Raw genomic sequence first — 10,000 nt, forward strand, 5'->3', positions numbered from 1 at the left:
GAATGATTTGCATACTGAGCAAGATGAGGCAGATACTATGGTTATTTTCCATGCAGCAAAAATTCATAAAACTGGCAAATGTGGCCATAGTTATTCACCTGACGCAGATGTGCTGATTCTTGCTATATCTCCTTTGCAAGCATTGGGTGATGATGCTTCTTATTATTAAGGGAAATAGTTGTAAAAGGCATTACTTTAAGATACAAGCCATTTATCGGACTTCATGCTGTTAGTGGTTTCAGATTCTCAAAGTGAGGCCAAGTGTCCTAAAATACGTAATTATGCTCATTTTGCAGAGTTATTCCTTAAATTATGATCGCTTGATAGTATTTAGTAATCTAGTTTACTTGTTTATATACATAGTGAAGATTAATATGAAAACCAAAATTAACTTTTATTTCTATCAATTATACACTTTTAAAAACATAACTTAATATTAATGAAAAATAGTTAATCTGGGGATACAATCCACATTGAAGTAAAATCCTCTTGTAGTTTAAAATATATATTTCTTGTACAGGATTAAAGATTTCGACCATCAACTGTGGTCTTGTTCACTAAAATGTATTTTAAACTACAAGACGATTTTACTTCAATGTGGATTGTATCCCCATTTACTTAGAGGTACGACATAGTACCTGGCTTCTGCAATAGTTAATCTGTTTGCGCCTATTGATATTCCTTGTTAAGTATCTAAGACGCAATAATAATAATAAAAGATGTTAGTATGCATGCTCTAAATAAGAGTATTATTTATAAAACACACCGTTTTTTGTTTAAATTTACTATATATTCTCTGTGATTTTTATATTTAGGTTATTTACATGCGGAAATGAGTTAATTCAAGTGTAAAAGCCAGTTAGTAGTTTTTGAGTTACTCGTTTTTCGGTGCTAATTACAAGAAGAGTTTTTTCATGTACAGATTGCTTAGTATGCTCATTGGAAAACTATTGATCTCAGCTTTTAAACAAGCATAATATATACTCTGTAAGATGAAAAGTTTTTTTTTTCTTTTTTTTGTAATTAGACAGCTACTCGAAAGACGCGAACTCCAATTCTGCACTAGCCACTGGATATTTTTTGAAATAGCCCATAAGTACCCAAAGATGGGGTCGGAAAAAATGGAAACATAATTTTGTGAAAGGTTTAGATATTAAATGACAAAATAAATATGAGTTTCCAAAAATCTTTATGAAATTTTCACGAAACCATTTTTGCTACAGTTGACCAAGAACACTACCTTGTGGAACTCCAGATCCATAATAGGTCTTGGTTCGCTAAATTTTCCATTAACAGCCACTTGCTGCTGCCTGGCTGTAAGGAAATCTTGAAGTAAACCTAAAACGTATCACCTTGTGATGAACTAAATTGAAAGCAGCACTAAAATCAATTTGAATTGCTCTTAATTCAAAACTCTTATCAAGGTTCTCTTGCAAATGGCATCTCAAATCAAAAAGAGCATCGGAGGTACCAAACTGCTTCCTATATGCACATTGATTATCAGCTAACAATCCTTTAGGGACCACATACTTAAATGGTGGATAAAAATATTTTTTTGCAATTCTGGAGAACACAGGGAGAAAAGAAATTGGCTTGTATTTACTGCACTCTGCAGATCTGTTATTCTTTGGAACAGGCACAGTATTACTAAGCTTTTGCTCATCTACAAAGATACTCCATCGACATGGAAATCTATAGAATCTACTACCTTTGGGAGACAACACACCGGAAACATTTTTAAAAAACAAAAGGTAGGAGTTAAGTAAATCTTAGTTTAACCAGACTACTGAGCTGGTTAACAGCTTTCCTGGCCCGAAGGGTTAGATATTTTTACGTGGCTAGGGACCAATTGGTTACCTAGCAACGGGACCTAAAACTTATTGTGGGATCCGAACCACATTATATCGAGAAATTAATTTCTAATCACCAGACATAAATTCCTCTGATTCCACGTTAGCAGAGAGGAGAATCGAACTCGCGACTACCGAATCGGTAGGCGAGCACGTGACCCACTCGTCCAACAAGGAACTACAAAAGTAGAAACCATCAAGATCTTCTCCACCCCAGCTATCAAGATGATGAAAATTCTCTGAACATCCCTAGAGCTAAATGAAAATTTTGTAAGAATTGGTTCAGGATGACAAGTATGAGGGAGAAGGACATCCTCAGCTGATTGCTTAGCTTCAAAAGCAAAGCAATCAGCTCGATGGAGCAGTTCAACCTATTCCTTAGGGCCAGTAACCAATGCACCGTCATCAGTCAATTGTGGTGAAATGGAAGACCAGGCTGATCCAAAGATAGCTGACGCTAACTTGGTTCACCACAGATGAGACTGAGTAATACTTTCAAGTTTCCCCTTTAAGGATTATTGTATTTTTTCTTATCTTAGCTATATGATAAATTCTATTCGCAGCTCGGCGAAAAAAGAAGAAGAAGAAGACGAAGAAGAAGAAGAAGAAGAATAACAAAAAAAAATGTAATTTTCATGTGGACAATTTTGTCTCCATGTGTTGAATTTGGTCTGCTTGTCATGGTATCATCTGCATGTTTCATCAAACAATGGCTGGTCAATTGTCCTGAATTTGAAGACCTTTTTAGGGACATACCTTACTAAAATAACCATCAGCATTTCATCTAACTTCTTGGGACCTGGATCTGATATAGTATCGGAAATATTAAGTGACTGACGGGTTTCAATAATGCGATCCCAAGTGGCTCTTAGATTAAGTTTTCCTACTGTAATTAGATACTGTTTTCAAACTGACCAAATGAAAAATAGGCCTTACTGAAAGTATTTGCTTGCCAATTTTGATTAAATTTTTGTTCTTTCAGTGTTTCTCTCAACTCTTTTCAGAAGTACCAGTATACCTCTCTACCTAATCTTTTGAAGCCTATAGGTGTGTAGATTCCCGAAACTGTTATCATAATGCTTCTAAGTTACTCTACTCTGCACTGGCAGTTGACTGTACATCTATCATAAATGGAGACGTAAAATAATCTAATCAGTCAAGTCCTGCCAGTTTAGGAATTCTCTAGATATTATGGTCTTTTATGAAGCAATGTTTAGCATTGATCACATTGACTGACCTAACAAGTTGGACGTTTTCGTTAAATAGTTAAGTTTGCTCTGCATTCTTCATGTCCGTTGATGTCCCTATAATCCTCTTATAAATGGCTGATTTCCTGGCGACCTCAGAACGCATTACAAGCTTGGGAGTCCGTCTGATGTCAGTGAGACTGATAGATCATCAGCTCCCTCAGTGGAGATTACGCTGCCAAAAATGAAGGATCTGATACACAAATCTTTCTCGTTTCAGCTGTGATAATTACCCTTGCTTTCTTTTCTTCTGCTCGCTCTCCAGACAACAGCCTTGCCACTGTTATTCTTTAGTGCCCTCCCGGCGGCGCATTCCTCTCAGTCAACAACTTCTGGCGGCTGTTACTGAGAGTCATTTGGTTTCTTCCTGATTTCCCTCGCACGGTTTTCTTTCTCTTCTTACAGTTTTCAAACTCAAATCTTATGATTTACTTCTTTGCAGATAATGGAGTTTATTCGAAGCTACTGGAAAACTACTTGCTTTTAATCAGCCCAGTGGTTTGGTTGAATTAAGAAATACTTAACTATTGAAACTGATCTATTAAAGACAATAAAATAAACAACAAAAAGCGATTTTTTTTTAGAATATTAAAATTTTTCTCTTAAAAAAATAAACAACAAAATGCAATCATCTAAAAAAATGTTTCATACTTGATTGTTGTTAAAATGTAAACGAAGATAATGTTACAGGAACATAAAACATGAGTTAAAAGGAAAATGAAAGATTTGATGAATAAAGTTGGTTGTCGAAAATAAGAAATTTATGACACGTGTTTCGGTATAAGGCAACTAACAAACCATTTCCTCCTAAAGACACCGACATTCTATCGACTGAGATTCTTGAGTCATAACGAAGCGAAGTAATGGAAGGGCACCGCTTAAGGAGACGGCCATCTTCAAGGTCGTTCAGAACTTTTGCATTTCATCAGGGCCAAGTGCCTTCGGTCGGTTCACGTTCAACTGGGCGTTCTTCAGGCGGGCGAAAATGTTTTGGTTTCTCTCCTAAGTATCGGATCGGTGTTGCGTTTCATCATACTTCAAGAGACGAAACAGATTCTTAAGTCTTCCTGAAGGAAGTTATGCAACGGACTTTGACTTTAATAATTTACCCTTCTATTGTGAGTACTACGTATTGTTCATAACTCAATAAGTTTACTATTCATTCGAGTTAAACCTTCCATACCTGTTGTAATATTAAAACTCGCCATCTAAGGGCAAAAACAATAAAGAGAAGAGCAACATTGTTCGAAAAACTGGAAATGCCAAAAGAGACGATAATCTGCAGGTAGAAGCGTATTCTCTCTTTATATCTATAATGGAAGAGAATTATTATAATTAATATTATACGAAAGAATATAAAGCAAATGCCATCACTGATGTCTGTACATACGCTGCTAAATGTATCTCTCTCTCTCTCTCTACACACACACACACATATAAATATATATATAATATATATATATATATATATATATATATAATATATATATATATATATATATATATCATATATATATATATATATATATATTAGATGAGAGAGAGAGAGAGAGAGAGAGATAGAGAGGAGAGAGAGAAACTCTTACCTTACAGGAGCTTGTTCAGAAAAAAGAAAAGGACAACGGATATTGTCTTAATCATTCATTAACTTAAAGATAGATGCTGCCTCCTCCGAGCAGAAACTTCCATTATAATTTCCTCTTCTTTCACATTTCCAGACCTCTCTCTCTCTCTCTCAAAAAAAAAAAGCATCTTTCTTTTTTCACACAGAACATTAACAATTCTGTAAAAAAAGATTTTACAATTTTTTTCAATTACCCTTTGGTCTAGTAATTAAGGAAAATAGGTCCCTAAACTAATTACTCTCTCTATTTCCCATTTACACTTACATAATAGGTTTGGCTCCCTACCGGAAATGTGATATTAGACTGCAGGTTGGAGAAGGACTCTTATGCAAGAAGCGTCGTGACGATAACAGCTCAGTATCGAACTTTCCAATTCTGAAGAGGGAGAATGACTGCTCCGAAACTGTTTGTGCTTTTCAATATTTTAGTTCTCCAATCTGTGTGTGTGTTTTTTTTTATTCTTTTTTATTTTAAGTAAAGAGGGTCATCTTGAATCGAGTTTCGTCGTTTGTCGCAAAGTATGTTTGTCAAACTCGGTCAGTCGACCAGGGGAATTCTAAATCACCAAAGGAATTCTGTCTGTCATTGAAGCGGAGTGCAGCTGTTTCAGTCCTGTCGTAGTCAGACGATATCTTGTTAAAACCCATCAAGGTTTTAAGCCGGCATCGACGCCAAGTTTCCAGGGAATTCTGAGTGACCGAAGAGGAAATGTAAGGTAATTTTACAGAGAGACTCTGGGTCTTGATTAATTGGGCATCAAAATCCCTCTCCGATCTCTCTCCCTTCTCTCTTAGCCTAACAAGCAGCGTGGGGCATCATATCAAGTCCACTTGTATGTATTATTGAACACATGCGAAATATTGTACAAAAGCATTTATCTATATGTGTATATAACACACACACATATATACTATATATATATATATATATATAGATAAAATATATATATATATATATATATATATATATATCTATATATAATATATACATCTATAATAAAATATATGTAATATATTTAATATGCATATCTAGTCTATCTATCTATCTATCTATATAATATAGTATATATATATATTTATATATATATATATATATATATTATATACAATATATATATATATATATATATGTATATATAGAGATATATATATATATAATAGATAGAGATACACATCTATAATAAATATATGTAATTATATTAATATGCATAGCTATCTATCATCTATCTATCTATCTATTTATATATAAATATATAGATATATATATACTATATATATATATATATATAAAATATATAATATATTATCTATATAGATATATATATAATTTATATATATATATAATAATATTTATATATAAAGAATATATTATATCTATTATTTATATGTGTATATAATAATATATATATATATACTAATATATAGATATATATATACATAAATATATATAATGATATATAATATATATATTATAACATACATCTATCAATTATATATGTAATAATATTTTAACATACATATGCTATCTATCTATCTATCTATAATTATATATATATATATCATATATATATATATATATAATATAATAAGTGTATATTTAATCTATCTATCTATCTATCTATCTATATATATATATATATATATTTATATATATATATATATAAAAATATTATTTCCATAAAATATATATATTTATATATATATGTAATATATATTATATATATATATATATATCATACATACATATATGATATATATAATAACCATCATACATACAGACTACATACATACCATACATACATAAATTTTCACTTACAGACGGGTGACTTTTTAATATTCACAAATATTAAGCCAGAAATATCCTTTAATGATTTTTAATTTCATTATACCCTGGGAATGACTTATAAGCTCAAAGGGATCATAATATCTGTTGACAGCCACGTGGGTACAGCCGCTGTGACATCATTCATTGCTAAACTAGACCACGGTTCAAAAGTTGCAAGTCGCAGAAGCTCTTGTCAATTATAATAATCTAATGGTGTAAAATTATTCCAAATGTATGGTGAACTGGATAAGATCCTCTCTCTCTCTTCCTCTCTCTCTCTCTCTCTTTTATCTCTCTCTCTATCTTCTCTCTCTATATATATATATATATATATATGTTATATATATGGCCCATTGTGTATATATATGTATAATATACGTATATATTATACATATATATAAATTATAATACATGAAATAATTATTACATATATATCGATATATATATATTGTATATATATATATAGATATATAGATTATAGAATATATATATATAAGCATATATATATATATCTATATATATATGTAATAAATAATAGATATACCATAGGAATGTATCTATATCTGTATATATATATCTATATATATAGATTCTATATATATATATATATTATAATATATGATATATATAGATAGAATACACACACATACACACAACACACACATATATATATATATATATATAATATATATATATATATATATATATATATATAATATACATACAAATGAGTCATATGGAATGTTGAAGGTAGACATGAGCAATGCAGGAAATAGCGTAGCAATCTGCCTTTGTCATGATTTCAGTGAGGACGACTTTAGGAAAATTAGAAACTGCGTCTCAATAAGATTCCCCGCTGATCCTCACTTTGACAAACGTGTTATCGTGATCGGCCGAAGGAGAAATGCTGGAAGGGTGTTGCTTGCTATATCGTCTTTGGTGTTCATTAAAAGATTTCTTTTTTATATAAGCGATGTGTGGATGACGCGGCTCTGTATTGTATAATAGAGGTTACTGGTACTTTTTTAGGATATATCATCGGCCTACTGGAATGAGATCTGTCCCAGGGGCTTCTTGTTGAATATGTCAAATTGGCCACATAGAAATCCAAGATGGCGACTATCTTTTAAGATGGCCACCACATTGAAACTCTAACGTTAATATTTCATAAGAAAGTGATGCATTTGTTCAATCTAAACTAAATGAACTAAGTGTCAGTATGAATGTGTTCAAGCAAGGTTAGATATTTTTTTTTTGTTTCTGGTATTCTTAGATATATTTGTTTCTTATCTATTACAGAGTTTATATGTTTTATTGAATGAGTGGCTTTCATGGTCCCAGTAGTAGAGCTAGTACCGTGCTTCAGCAGTCATTAACATGCCTTGTATGGGCTGTTAATATCAGTCCTTGTCACCTGCATAACTCTCAACTCAAGCTCCTGGAAGTGTTTATACATCTATGACCACTCCCTGATACAGTGTTAACCTGAAGGCTAAACTATATGATAATAACATGCAGTGTTTTAGCATATGGGGAAATGATTGTCATGTATTACTGGTGACATCACTACTGTGCAACCAATCTTGGGGCTCAGTGTCAGTTAACGAAATTGCATAATATACTGTAACAGCTTAATGCTCCCAGATGTTGTTTAACCATTAGAGAGAGCTTTCCCTTACTCAGTCTTCACGCAATCACTCAGTCATTTAATTTGTTTCATTGTGACTGACTGATATGTATGCCATCTTCCAAAGCTTCTTCCTCACACAGAAAGTAAAGCATTCTGTTACACTGGGGACTGGCTATTCGTGATATCTTCCTAAAGCTGTTCTACTTCGTGGCAACAGCGGAGGTTCACTGCTTCTGAATTCTGTTGAACTGTACTGTTGATAATAAATCGGCGACTCTTATGATAATATCCTTGTTTCTCCTGAAGAAGTCCTCACTTCCATCATTTTCAACAGTTTGCGCTGAGTCCAACTTGGCTGGAATTACATTTATTGAATTATGTATAGAATCATTCCTCGGATTTATAAATGCCGACCTCAGATTTCCTCTTAACACCTCGCCTGCAGGGGATGCATTGACGTCAGTACACCTCACGTAGCGCAATGTTGGCATTAGTTAAGGTTCTTTGCAGCGTCCCTTCGGTCCTTAACTGGAACTCCTTTCATTCCTTTTATTGTATCTCCATTTCTACTCTCTATCTTCCAACTTAATCTCCACCCGCTCCTAACAATCGTTTCATAGCGAAACTGTGAGGTTTACCTCTTATTATACCTTTAAACCCTTTTTGCTCTCAATTTCCCTTCCAGGGCTGAATGACCTCATAGGTTCCAGTGCTCGGCCTCCGGCTCATGCTTTATATTCCATTCCCATTCTCATTCCAAGTCAAATGAGACCTTTGTACTATCCATATTGTAAGAAACAGAATATCCAAACGATTTTTTTTAATCAGCTAAACACCAAACGTTCATAAAACTTTCTTAACGGAATGTATTATAGTGTATCTAGAGAGATGGTACTCAAAACACGTCTAAGAAAAACTAAAGAAATAAGTGACATTAAATGAAGAAACGATTAATGAGGCAATGATCTGAAAACTATATCTGGATAGTAGATATGCTAAGCTTGTTATTGTTTGAATGATCTATGCTTGGTTGATGCAAAATGGAAAGAAAATAACTTTAATTCAATCGCATAAATGAAGTTCAACAAGTTTAAAAATATAGGAAAAATGACTAGGAATGGAATTCCAAAGGAAAGTGTTCAAGAGTTTTAGTAAAGGAAACAAGAAGCCAAATCTAAACAAGTGACCTCCTAAGAAATCTAATTTCGTTTTCTATGACAACGGCCGCTCCGGTGTTCACGGGCTTCGCGACCAGACTTGGTGGCGTAAGCGACCATTCTATCCTTACGGGGTGAGAAATTTTCTCCTCTTCAACTATTCGTCAAGCTGCATAGACTAATAAACGTTGCTGTTCCTAAAGACGAGGCACTCCTTCAGTGAAAACGGTGCTTCTGCGCACGTAAGTACGAGCAAAACCACCTTTGCCAGTACAGAGACGTCATGAAATATTTTAAAGAGAACTTATCCATATTCGTGTTTTCCTCATGAAAAGTATGTCTGTCTATCGTAAGTGATAAGATAGTGGTAAATCATATGAGGGATAAACATCCATGTCAGATATCGTGTCAGTGATATGTATGAATAACTCGTTTTATGCTTTGCATTTTGCATTGTACCTACATTTGACGTATACGCAAGCGTTTTCTTGCCTTGCGTTTTTAGGGAAAATAAACAACCCCATCTTTGTTTTCTTCGTAAACATAGGAGGCTCTCTCTCATTCCTTAAGTAAAGGTCATCGAACACGAACAACGAATCAAGCTTTTGAATCCATGCTTACCGCACTTTTAATTTTACATGTATAAATATGAAGGATGAGAAACTCC

At 33.2% G+C, this 10,000-nt stretch overlaps 1 protein-coding gene across 4 annotated transcripts in view; it reads left to right on the top strand.

Moving 5' to 3' along the window:
• The first annotated feature begins 9,426 nt into the window (after window positions 1–9,426).
• LOC135220899 (uncharacterized) overlaps window positions 9,427–10,000 on the top strand; it is a 133,849-nt gene continuing 133,275 nt past the window's right edge. For 3 of the 4 annotated variants that reach the window (XM_064258520.1, XM_064258522.1, XM_064258523.1), the window contains exon 1: window positions 9,427–9,575. The gene's annotated coding sequence lies outside the window, so the exon portion shown is untranslated. Of the gene's footprint in view, window positions 9,580–10,000 lie in introns of all 4 variants that reach the window. The other variant, XM_064258521.1, reaches the window with a different exon arrangement.

The sequence above is a fragment of the Macrobrachium nipponense genome, chromosome 2 (genome assembly GCF_015104395.2).
Source record: "Macrobrachium nipponense isolate FS-2020 chromosome 2, ASM1510439v2, whole genome shotgun sequence".
Taxonomy (NCBI): Eukaryota; Metazoa; Arthropoda; class Malacostraca; order Decapoda; family Palaemonidae; genus Macrobrachium; species Macrobrachium nipponense.